General features: G+C 43.9%; 3 non-coding genes across 3 annotated transcripts; all 3 read left to right on the top strand.

Moving 5' to 3' along the window:
* Positions 1–107, top strand: LOC138565356 (U6 spliceosomal RNA). Its single transcript, XR_011301244.1, has one exon. It is a non-coding gene; the product is annotated as a U6 spliceosomal RNA (small nuclear RNA).
* Positions 108–5,459: 5,352 nt separating this feature from the next.
* Positions 5,460–5,566, top strand: LOC138565355 (U6 spliceosomal RNA). Its single transcript, XR_011301243.1, has one exon. It is a non-coding gene; the product is annotated as a U6 spliceosomal RNA (small nuclear RNA).
* A 2,417-nt stretch (positions 5,567–7,983) lies between these two features.
* Positions 7,984–8,090, top strand: LOC138565354 (U6 spliceosomal RNA). Its single transcript, XR_011301242.1, has one exon. It is a non-coding gene; the product is annotated as a U6 spliceosomal RNA (small nuclear RNA).
* The last annotated feature ends 3,693 nt before the right edge of the window (positions 8,091–11,783 follow it).

Raw genomic sequence — 11,783 nt, 5'->3', positions numbered from 1 at the left:
GCTTGCTTCTGCAACACATGTACTAATATTGGAATGATAATGGGAAATTTAAATCGGCCCCTGCTCTAAAGGATGACACGCACATTCGTAAAGCATTCACTATTTTTGGAACATGACTGGACAGAAACTTTCTTAATTTGCAAGTGTTGATTTTTTAATAGATCTTTCTTTATTGAAGATTGAAATTGTATGTTCATTCATATTACACGACAACACAATGCATTTTGCGCCAAATTCAACACTAATGCCTCAGGAGCCTTTTACTTGTGAGTCCTCTTGACTGAATGAACAGCCCCGTCCCCTTCAATTTCTTGACTTGTACTTTTACAAGTGGCACGCTTCTTTTGTTTTTTTTTATCCCATTCTACCAAACTCAGTATTATCACTTTCCCCCTTGTTGTGCACTCCAGCGTAAACTGCTTTAAGGTGCTATTTGCAAATATCGCTCTGAACTACAGCTTTACTTGCTTCTGGGCCTTAATCTTTAAATGGGGCTGAGCAGAGTACTCCGGGTTTGGCTGCTTTTAGTTGGTTGATTTCTTTTTTGATTTCTGTAACTTTCAAACAGTCCCATTGTGAAATACCATTGCCACAATGTGCTGCAGTGCATGAAAACTTAAAATTAATGGTAGGGAGAGGGAGAGGGGCTGGGGGGAAGAGAGAGTGCGGGAGGGTGGGAGGGAGCGAGGGAAGGAGACAGGGAGGAGAGAGAGAGAAAACAAAGAAAATATGGTATTTGGGGGCTATGTATTTGCATGGAAAAGATTTTAGCCTTTTAATCAAGTGGAAAGGGGCTCTGTGGTTGGTATCTCAGCCTGTTGATGCTTTGTTGAGTTGCTTGGAACATGCAAGGAAGGAGACCTGAAGCACTCCCGACCAGGTTGCATGTCTCCAAGTTACTGAAATCCAACAGACCTCCTCCCTGTGCCACAAACTTCTGGGCACTGAGCTCTGCAGTTGTTCCCCACAGGTCGCCAAGTGTCCCAGATTTACTTTCTCAGAGTTGCTAGTTACTGCTACCCCACCTCGACCACTATATTTTCCCCAGATACTTGCTACTGTGGAGTAAGCAGGGCTAAGAGAGAGGGAGAGGGGGTGTGCCTATGCAAATCATCTGCCAGTATGCTTCCTGGGAGGTCATTCCATCTCACCATCTGACACCTGGGCAGCGGCAGGTAATTTGGAGAACAGACATATTCGGACAGGCCACAGAGCAAAAGCTCGGCCGTTGATTGAGGATCCCTTTAGCCATGTCTCCCTAAGTTACTGAGGTCCAGAAAAATTCCACCCTCAGCTCTTATAGAGAGGTCCTTGGCCGATCGTGGCCGATCAGGGTCGGGGGTGGGGGGACTGCACACTGCCTCACCTTTTCACTGCTTTCTACAGCGGTAATGCTTTTGCAGAAGGGGCCTGTACAAGTGATTTTGTCTGCGCTGTGGGAAAGTGACATTTATCCACTGACATTAACCAAATTACTTGCGCTGTTCAACGCACATACATGCATAGAAATCATGTTATGTTTTTTGGGGAAGGTCTAGAGGGTCCTGCTGATGATTTATTAAGCTGTCTGCTACTCTTGCTTTTACATAGTCTTCCCTGCCCAGGCATGTTTAAGGCATACTGCATGTCCCTCCATTACAATGAAAACTCTGTTGAAAGCACAGAGGTACATAGGAATGGATCTGTTAAGAACTGAAACAAAAAGCCTGGAAAAATGTCGAAACGCGTAGGATTTGGACTTACAATTAACTGACTCACATTCAGATGTGCTATCCCTTGCCCCCCTGACCCCCTTTCCTTTTGTGTAATCCTTTTGTTCTCAGTAGGGTTTTCCAAAGTGGCTTTCAAATAAAAGATCATAGACCTGCATTTTGTGGCACACATGCCTCATATCCCGTTGCTCTTGATAAACTCACATCATCTCCCACCAATACAAGCTGTAAAAGATTTTCAGGGCTTAGCCAAGCAAACTAGACGCGGGTCGAAGGTTGAGCAATCCTTTAATCAGCAGCAAAGTTAACATTGAAATAAGCCTCAGAATCTCTTAAAGGATGGTCCAACATCTGTTGCTGGCAGTGCGCAATGGGGCAGCCTGGGTCCTGACACCTTAAGCCATCTCCTATTCTTGCCTTGTCCTTGATCCAGCCATGGGCCCACATGCACTCAGAGGTACAGAGTGTTTCTCATGTCTCTGGGTCTGCTGTGATGCTCTCACTCTTGCATCACCCAGCCATCGTGATGGGGAGAGGGGTGTCGATTTGCAAGCACCGTTGAGCATGAATCTTTTTATCTTTAAATATAATTGGCATTAAACCAAACCCTTTAGGACCAGATCAATAAAGCAGCAAAGAATGCTGATGTATTGCTGTTTGCCGCTTAATTCCATACCATCCGACATCTAAATGGTGTTTGGTCAAACGTTTGCCATATCAAATGTCCTTATGTTAAAGAGCAGAAAGTCCAGAGGTCCTAATCAATGGTTTGGTTGGCTCTCCCTTTGCGCTTGCCTTAAGGCGTCAGCCCGATTGCGCCCTGCAAGCAACCAGTGTTGGCCCATCCTTTAAGAGATTCTGAAGCTGATTTCAATGTTATTTTTGCAGCTGATTTAAGGATTGCTCAACCTTCGGCCCACGTCTAATTTCCTTGGCTATGCCCTTGACATCTTTTACAGCTTGTATTGGTGGGAGATGATGTGAGTTTATCAAGAGCAACGGGATATGAGGCATGTGGGCCATAAAAAACATGTCTAGGATCTTTTTTTATAAGAAAGTCTCTTTAAGTAGGGAACTTTGGACAACACTGCTGAGAGCAAAAGGATTACACAAAAGGTAAGCGGGTCAGTGGGTCAAGGGATAGCACATCTGACTGTGAGTCCGTTTATTGTAAGTCCAAATCCTACCTGTTTCAACATTTTTCCAGGCTTTTGGTTTCATTTCTTAACAGATCCATTCCTATGTACCTCAGCAAAACATGTACTAATATTGGAATGAAAATGGGAAAATAGAATTGGCCCCTGCTTCAAAGGATGACACGCACATTCGTAAAGCATTCACTATTTTTGGCACACGACGGGACAGAAACTTTCTTAATCTGCAAGTATTTATTTTTTAATACATCTTTTTTTAATGAAGATTGAAATTGTATTTTCATACATAATACACGACAACACAATACATTTTGGGCCAAATTCAACACTAATGCCTCGGGAGACTTTTACTTGTGAGTCCTATTGAATGAATGAACAGCCCCATCTCCTTCAATTTCTTGACTTGTACTTTTAGAAGTGGCACGCTGCTTTTGTTTTTTATCCCATTCTACCAAACTCAGTATTATCACTTTTCCTCTTGTTGTGCACTCCAGCGTCAACTGCTTTAAGGAGCTATTTGCAAACATCGCTCTGAACTACAGCTTTACTTGCTTCTAGGCCTTAATCTTTAATTGTGGCTTAGCAGTGTACTCCGGATTTGGCTGCTTTTAGTTGGTTAATTCTTTTTTTATTTCTGTAACTTTCAAACAGTCCCATTGTGAAATACCATTGTCACAATGTGCTGCAGTGCAGGAAAACTTAAAATGAATGGTAGGGAGGGGGGGGGTTATGGGGGATGGGAAGGAGGGAGGGAGGGAGGGAGGAGAGAGAGACAGAGAGAGAGAAAACAAAGAAAATATGGTTTTCGGTGGCTATGTGTTTGCATGGAAAAGATTTTAGGCTTTTAATCATGTGGAAAGGGGCTCTGTGGCTGGCATGGCAGCCTGTTGATGCTTTGTTGAGTTGCTTGGAACATGCAAGGAAGGAGACCTGAAGCACTCCCGACCAGGTCGCATGTCTCCAAGTTACTGAAATCCCACAGACCTTCTCCCCGTGCCACAAAGTTCTGGGAGATGAGCTCTGCAGTTGTTCCCCACAAGTCGCCAAGCTCCCCAGATTTACTTTCTCAGAGTTGCTAGTTACTGCTACCCTACCTCGACCACTATATTTTGCCCAGATACTTGCTACTGTGGAGTAAGCAGGGGTAAGAAAGAGAGCGAGGGGGTTTGCCTATGCAAATCATCTGCCAGGATCCTACCTGGGAGGTCATTCCATCTCACCAGCTGACACCTGGGCAGCGGCAGGTAATTTGGAGAACAGATATATACGGACAGGCCACAAAGCAAAGGCTGAGCTGTTGATTGAGGATCCCTTTTGCCATGTCTCCCTAAGTTACAGAGGTCCAGAAAATTCCACCCTCAGCTCTCATAGAGAGGTCCTTGGCCGATCGTGGCCGATCAGAGGAGGGAAGTGTCGGAGGTGACTGCACACTGCCTCACCTTCACTGCTTTCTACAGTGGTAATGCTTTTGCAGAAGGGGCCTGTACAAGTGATTTTGTTCTGCGCTGTGGGAAAGTGACATTTATCCACTGACATTAACCAAACTACTTGCGCTGTTCAACGCACATGCATGCAGAGAAATAATGTTATGTTTTTTGGGGAAGGTCTAGAGGGTCCTGCTGATGATTCTTTTAAGCTGTCTGCTACTCTTGCTTTTACATAGAGTCTTCCCTGCCCAGGAATGTTTAAGGTATACTGTATGTCCCTCCCTTACAATGAAAACTCTGTTGAAAGCACAGAGGTACATAGGAATGGATCTGTTAAGAAATGAGACAAAAAGCCTGGAAAATGTAGAAACAGGTAGTATTTGGACTTAGCACATTTGACTGTGAGTTAGTTTATTGTATCAGTTGACCCACTGACCCCCTTACCTTTTGTGTAATACTTTTGCTCTCAGTGGGGTTGCCCAAAGTTCCCTTCTTAAAGCGGCTTTCTTATAAAAAAATCCTAGACCTGCTTTTTGTGGCACACATGCCTCATATCCCGTTGCAGTTGATAAAGTCACATCATCTCCCACCAGTACAAGCTGTAAAAGATTTCCAGGGCTTATCCAAGCAAACTAGACGTGGGTCGAAGGTTGAGCAATCCTTAAATCAGCAGCAAAGTTAAAATTGAAATCAGCCTCAGAATCCTTTATAGGATGGTCCAACATCTGTTGCTTACAGGGCTCAATCGGACAGCCTCTGGTGCTGACTCCTTAAGCCACCTCCTGTTTTTGCCTTGTCCTTGATACAGCCATGGGCCCACATACACTCAGAGGTACCGAGTTTTTCTCATGTCTATTGGGTCTATTGTGATGCTCTCAGGCTTGTATGACCCAGCCATTGTGATGGGGAGGGGGTTTTCATTTTGCAAGCACCCTGGACCATTAATCTTTATATCTTTAAATATAATTGGCATTAAACTAAAACCCTTTAGGGCCAGATCAATACAGCAGCAAAGAATGCTTATTCGTTGTTGTTTGCCTCTTCATTTCATACCACCCGATATCTAAATGGTGTTTGGACTTTCTGCCCTCTGAAATAAGGACATTTGGTATGGCAAACCTTTGACCAGAGGTCCTAATCAATGGTTTGATTGACTCTCCCTTTGCGCTTGCTTCTGCAACACATGTACTAATATTGGAATGATAATGGGAAATTTAAATCGGCCCCTGCTCTAAAGGATGACACGCACATTCGTAAAGCATTCACTATTTTTGGAACATGACTGGACAGAAACTTTCTTAATTTGCAAGTGTTGATTTTTTAATAGATCTTTCTTTATTGAAGATTGAAATTGTATGTTCATTCATATTACACGACAACACAATGCATTTTGCGCCAAATTCAACACTAATGCCTCAGGAGCCTTTTACTTGTGAGTCCTCTTGACTGAATGAACAGCCCCGTCCCCTTCAATTTCTTGACTTGTACTTTTACAAGTGGCACGCTTCTTTTGTTTTTTTTTATCCCATTCTACCAAACTCAGTATTATCACTTTCCCCCTTGTTGTGCACTCCAGCGTAAACTGCTTTAAGGTGCTATTTGCAAATATCGCTCTGAACTACAGCTTTACTTGCTTCTGGGCCTTAATCTTTAAATGGGGCTGAGCAGAGTACTCCGGGTTTGGCTGCTTTTAGTTGGTTGATTTCTTTTTTGATTTCTGTAACTTTCAAACAGTCCCATTGTGAAATACCATTGCCACAATGTGCTGCAGTGCATGAAAACTTAAAATTAATGGTAGGGAGAGGGAGAGGGGCTGGGGGGAAGAGAGAGTGCGGGAGGGTGGGAGGGAGCGAGGGAAGGAGACAGGGAGGAGAGAGAGAGAAAACAAAGAAAATATGGTATTTGGGGGCTATGTATTTGCATGGAAAAGATTTTAGCCTTTTAATCAAGTGGAAAGGGGCTCTGTGGTTGGTATCTCAGCCTGTTGATGCTTTGTTGAGTTGCTTGGAACATGCAAGGAAGGAGACCTGAAGCACTCCCGACCAGGTTGCATGTCTCCAAGTTACTGAAATCCAACAGACCTCCTCCCTGTGCCACAAACTTCTGGGCACTGAGCTCTGCAGTTGTTCCCCACAGGTCGCCAAGTGTCCCAGATTTACTTTCTCAGAGTTGCTAGTTACTGCTACCCCACCTCGACCACTATATTTTGCCCAGATACTTGCTACTGTGGAGTAAGCAGGGGTAAGAAAGAGAGCGAGGGGGTTTGCCTATGCAAATCATCTGCCAGGATCCTACCTGGGAGGTCATTCCATCTCACCAGCTGACACCTGGGCAGCGGCAGGTAATTTGGAGAACAGATATATACGGACAGGCCACAAAGCAAAGGCTGAGCTGTTGATTGAGGATCCCTTTTGCCATGTCTCCCCAAGTTACAGAGGTCCAGAAAATTCCACCCTCAGCTCTCATAGAGAGGTCCTTGGCCGATCGTGGCCGATCAGAGGAGGGAAGTGTCGGAGGTGACTGCACACTGCCTCACCTTCACTGCTTTCTACAGTGGTAATGCTTTTGCAGAAGGGGCCTGTACAAGTGATTTTGTTCTGCGCTGTGGGAAAGTGACATTTATCCACTGACATTAACCAAACTACTTGCGCTGTTCAACGCACATGCATGCAGAGAAATAATGTTATGTTTTTTGGGGAAGATCTAGAGGGTCCTGCTGATGATTCTTTTAAGCTGTCTGCTACTCTTGCTTTTACATAGAGTCTTCCCTGCCCAGGAATGTTTAAGGTATACTGTATGTCCCTCTCTTACAATGAAAACTCTGTTGAAAGCACAGAGGTACATAGGAATGGATCTGTTAAGAAATGAGACAAAAAGCCTGGAAAATGTAGAAACAGGTAGTATTTGGATTTAGCACATTTGACTGTGAGTTAGTTTATTGTATCAGTTGACCCACTGACCCCCTTACCTTTTGTGTAATACTTTTGCTCTCAGTGGGGTTGCCCAAAGTTCCCTTCTTAAAGCGGCTTTCTTATAAAAAAATCCTAGACCTGCTTTTTGTGGCACACATGCCTCATATCCCGTTGCAGTTGATAAAGTCACATCATCTCCCACCAGTACAAGCTGTAAAAGATTTCCAGGGCTTATCCAAGCAAACTAGACGTGGGTCGAAGGTTGAGCAATCCTTAAATCAGCAGCAAAGTTAAAATTGAAATCAGCCTCAGAATCCTTTATAGGATGGTCCAACATCTGTTGCTTACAGGGCTCAATCGGACAGCCTCTGGTGCTGACTCCTTAAGCCACCTCCTGTTTTTGCCTTGTCCTTGATACAGCCATGGGCCCACATACACTCAGAGGTACCGAGTTTTTCTCATGTCTATTGGGTCTATTGTGATGCTCTCAGGCTTGTATGACCCAGCCATTGTGATGGGGAGGGGGTTTTCATTTTGCAAGCACCCTGGACCATTAATCTTTATATCTTTAAATATAATTGGCATTAAACTAAAACCCTTTAGGGCCAGATCAATACAGCAGCAAAGAATGCTTATTCGTTGTTGTTTGCCTCTTCATTTCATACCACCCGATATCTAAATGGTGTTTGGACTTTCTGCCCTCTGAAATAAGGACATTTGGTATGGCAAACCTTTGACCAGAGGTCCTAATCAATGGTTTGATTGACTCTCCCTTTGCGCTTGCTTCTGCAACACATGTACTAATATTGGAATGATAATGGGAAATTTAAATCGGCCCCTGCTCTAAAGGATGACACGCACATTCGTAAAGCATTCACTATTTTTGGAACATGACTGGACAGAAACTTTCTTAATTTGCAAGTGTTGATTTTTTAATAGATCTTTCTTTATTGAAGATTGAAATTGTATGTTCATTCATATTACACGACAACACAATGCATTTTGCGCCAAATTCAACACTAATGCCTCAGGAGCCTTTTACTTGTGAGTCCTCTTGACTGAATGAACAGCCCCGTCCCCTTCAATTTCTTGACTTGTACTTTTACAAGTGGCACGCTTCTTTTGTTTTTTTTTATCCCATTCTACCAAACTCAGTATTATCACTTTCCCCCTTGTTGTGCACTCCAGCGTAAACTGCTTTAAGGTGCTATTTGCAAATATCGCTCTGAACTACAGCTTTACTTGCTTCTGGGCCTTAATCTTTAAATGGGGCTGAGCAGAGTACTCCGGGTTTGGCTGCTTTTAGTTGGTTGATTTCTTTTTTGATTTCTGTAACTTTCAAACAGTCCCATTGTGAAATACCATTGCCACAATGTGCTGCAGTGCATGAAAACTTAAAATTAATGGTAGGGAGAGGGAGAGGGGCTGGGGGGAAGAGAGAGTGCGGGAGGGTGGGAGGGAGCGAGGGAAGGAGACAGGGAGGAGAGAGAGAGAAAACAAAGAAAATATGGTATTTGGGGGCTATGTATTTGCATGGAAAAGATTTTAGCCTTTTAATCAAGTGGAAAGGGGCTCTGTGGTTGGTATCTCAGCCTGTTGATGCTTTGTTGAGTTGCTTGGAACATGCAAGGAAGGAGACCTGAAGCACTCCCGACCAGGTTGCATGTCTCCAAGTTACTGAAATCCAACAGACCTCCTCCCTGTGCCACAAACTTCTGGGCACTGAGCTCTGCAGTTGTTCCCCACAGGTCGCCAAGTGTCCCAGATTTACTTTCTCAGAGTTGCTAGTTACTGCTACCCCACCTCGACCACTATATTTTCCCCAGATACTTGCTACTGTGGAGTAAGCAGGGCTAAGAGAGAGGGAGAGGGGGTGTGCCTATGCAAATCATCTGCCAGTATGCTTCCTGGGAGGTCATTCCATCTCACCATCTGACACCTGGGCAGCGGCAGGTAATTTGGAGAACAGACATATTCGGACAGGCCACAGAGCAAAAGCTCGGCCGTTGATTGAGGATCCCTTTAGCCATGTCTCCCTAAGTTACTGAGGTCCAGAAAAATTCCACCCTCAGCTCTTATAGAGAGGTCCTTGGCCGATCGTGGCCGATCAGGGTCGGGGGTGGGGGGACTGCACACTGCCTCACCTTTTCACTGCTTTCTACAGCGGTAATGCTTTTGCAGAAGGGGCCTGTACAAGTGATTTTGTCTGCGCTGTGGGAAAGTGACATTTATCCACTGACATTAACCAAATTACTTGCGCTGTTCAACGCACATACATGCATAGAAATCATGTTATGTTTTTTGGGGAAGGTCTAGAGGGTCCTGCTGATGATTTATTAAGCTGTCTGCTACTCTTGCTTTTACATAGTCTTCCCTGCCCAGGCATGTTTAAGGCATACTGCATGTCCCTCCATTACAATGAAAACTCTGTTGAAAGCACAGAGGTACATAGGAATGGATCTGTTAAGAACTGAAACAAAAAGCCTGGAAAAATGTCGAAACGCGTAGGATTTGGACTTACAATTAACTGACTCACATTCAGATGTGCTATCCCTTGCCCCCCTGACCCCCTTTCCTTTTGTGTAATCCTTTTGTTCTCAGTAGGGTTTTCCAAAGTGGCTTTCAAATAAAAGATCATAGACCTGCATTTTGTGGCACACATGCCTCATATCCCGTTGCTCTTGATAAACTCACATCATCTCCCACCAATACAAGCTGTAAAAGATTTTCAGGGCTTAGCCAAGCAAACTAGACGCGGGTCGAAGGTTGAGCAATCCTTTAATCAGCAGCAAAGTTAACATTGAAATAAGCCTCAGAATCTCTTAAAGGATGGTCCAACATCTGTTGCTGGCAGTGCGCAATGGGGCAGCCTGGGTCCTGACACCTTAAGCCATCTCCTATTCTTGCCTTGTCCTTGATCCAGCCATGGGCCCACATGCACTCAGAGGTACAGAGTGTTTCTCATGTCTCTGGGTCTGCTGTGATGCTCTCACTCTTGCATCACCCAGCCATCGTGATGGGGAGAGGGGTGTCGATTTGCAAGCACCGTTGAGCATGAATCTTTTTATCTTTAAATATAATTGGCATTAAACCAAACCCTTTAGGACCAGATCAATAAAGCAGCAAAGAATGCTGATGTATTGCTGTTTGCCGCTTAATTCCATACCATCCGACATCTAAATGGTGTTTGGTCAAACGTTTGCCATATCAAATGTCCTTATGTTAAAGAGCAGAAAGTCCAGAGGTCCTAATCAATGGTTTGGTTGGCTCTCCCTTTGCGCTTGCCTTAAGGCGTCAGCCCGATTGCGCCCTGCAAGCAACCAGTGTTGGCCCATCCTTTAAGAGATTCTGAAGCTGATTTCAATGTTATTTTTGCAGCTGATTTAAGGATTGCTCAACCTTCGGCCCACGTCTAATTTCCTTGGCTATGCCCTTGACATCTTTTACAGCTTGTATTGGTGGGAGATGATGTGAGTTTATCAAGAGCAACGGGATATGAGGCATGTGGGCCATAAAAAACATGTCTAGGATCTTTTTTTATAAGAAAGTCTCTTTAAGTAGGGAACTTTGGACAACACTGCTGAGAGCAAAAGGATTACACAAAAGGTAAGCGGGTCAGTGGGTCAAGGGATAGCACATCTGACTGTGAGTCCGTTTATTGTAAGTCCAAATCCTACCTGTTTCAACATTTTTCCAGGCTTTTGGTTTCATTTCTTAACAGATCCATTCCTATGTACCTCAGCAAAACATGTACTAATATTGGAATGAAAATGGGAAAATAGAATTGGCCCCTGCTTCAAAGGATGACACGCACATTCGTAAAGCATTCACTATTTTTGGCACACGACGGGACAGAAACTTTCTTAATCTGCAAGTATTTATTTTTTAATACATCTTTTTTTAATGAAGATTGAAATTGTATTTTCATACATAATACACGACAACACAATACATTTTGGGCCAAATTCAACACTAATGCCTCGGGAGACTTTTACTTGTGAGTCCTATTGACTGAATGAACAGCCCCATCTCCTTCAATTTCTTGACTTGTACTTTTAGAAGTGGCACGCTGCTTTTGTTTTTTATCCCATTCTACCAAACTCAGTATTATCACTTTTCCTCTTGTTGTGCACTCCAGCGTCAACTGCTTTAAGGAGCTATTTGCAAACATCGCTCTGAACTACAGCTTTACTTGCTTCTAGGCCTTAATCTTTAATTGTGGCTTAGCAGTGTACTCCGGATTTGGCTGCTTTTAGTTGGTTAATTCTTTTTTTATTTCTGTAACTTTCAAACAGTCCCATTGTGAAATACCATTGTCACAATGTGCTGCAGTGCAGGAAAACTTAAAATGAATGGTAGGGAGGGGGGGGTTATGGGGGATGGGAAGGAGGGAGGGAGGGAGGGAGGAGAGAGAGACAGAGAGAGAGAAAACAAAGAAAATATGGTTTTCGGTGGCTATGTGTTTGCATGGAAAAGATTTTAGGCTTTTAATCATGTGGAAAGGGGCTCTGTGGCTGGCATGGCAGCCTGTTGATGCTTTGTTGAGTTGCTTGGAACATGCAAGGAAGGAGACCTGAA

Source organism: Ambystoma mexicanum, chromosome 1q, assembly GCF_040938575.1.
Source record: "Ambystoma mexicanum isolate Mex_15411 chromosome 1q, UKY_AmexF1_1, whole genome shotgun sequence".
Taxonomy (NCBI): Eukaryota; Metazoa; Chordata; class Amphibia; order Caudata; family Ambystomatidae; genus Ambystoma; species Ambystoma mexicanum.
This window is presented reverse-complemented; position numbering and strand designations above follow the sequence as displayed.